The sequence below is a fragment of the Melozone crissalis genome, unplaced genomic scaffold, assembly GCF_028551555.1.
Source record: "Melozone crissalis strain CALT ecotype California unplaced genomic scaffold, PUWL_Pcris_2 ptg000271l_1, whole genome shotgun sequence".
Taxonomy (NCBI): Eukaryota; Metazoa; Chordata; class Aves; order Passeriformes; family Passerellidae; genus Melozone; species Melozone crissalis.
The window spans coordinates 117,501-118,426 of record NW_026536025.1 but is presented as its reverse complement, the minus strand read 5'-3'; positions in this window follow the sequence as shown (position 1 = coordinate 118,426).

Genomic DNA, 926 nt, shown 5'->3' with positions numbered 1-926 from the left:
GGTAGAACGGCTCCTCTATTCGCTTGGAACGAGAAACTCATCCGGGAAAACAAACCAACAATAAAAATGGGCACATTTTATTTCTTTTCCTTTTGTATCCAGAGCACTCCCAGCCGAGCCGACGGGCAGCCCGTGCCCCGTGGTCTGCCTGCTGACACGCTGAACTGGCGAAACAGCGCCCCCACCGCCCCGCGCCCCCGCCCTGCCGCCCCCCCCCACGCCCTCCTGAGACCCTATACAGCCCGGCCCCCCTGGCCCCGATGCGGCGCGGCTCGCCCCGCCCCGCCCCGCCCCGCCCACCGGTAGAGGCGGCTGCCGCCGGCACCACCGCCAGCACGCAGGCGGCCACTTTCGGGCGGGCTCTTTCACGGTCCGCAGAGGTCTTCCGCCCTCGACGTGAGTCTAGGGGGCCGTGGGGGCTCGGTGCCGAGGCGCCCGGGGCCGGCACGAAGCCGCCGGCCCTTGGCCCTCGTCCGCACACAGACACAGATACAGCGCCACACCCACCGACCCCCCGCCAGTGCGCACGCTCACTCCCCAAGGTCATCCCTTCAGGCCACCTCACCGCCGCGCGTGCACACGCACGCGCGGACAACCATCCCCGCCCCCTCGCCGCCCCCCGCCACGCCTCCTGCCCCCGCCTCCCCGCCAGGGCCCGCCCGCCCGCCTGGCTGCCGGTCCGCGTGCACGCTCTCGCGTGCCCTCTCTCCCTGTCGCTGGCCCCGTCCCCGTCCCCGTCCCCGCGCCCGCCCCTGCCCCTGCCCCTGCCCCTGCCCCTGCCCTTGCCGTCTCTGTCGGAGCCGCGCACGCCCATCGGCGGTTGGGGGCGCCCCACCCTCTCGCATCAGCCTCCCCGGCGCCCCGCCCTCCCCCACCAGCCTCCCCGGCGCTGTCTGCATACTTTTCCCGCTTGCTAGGCACCGGTA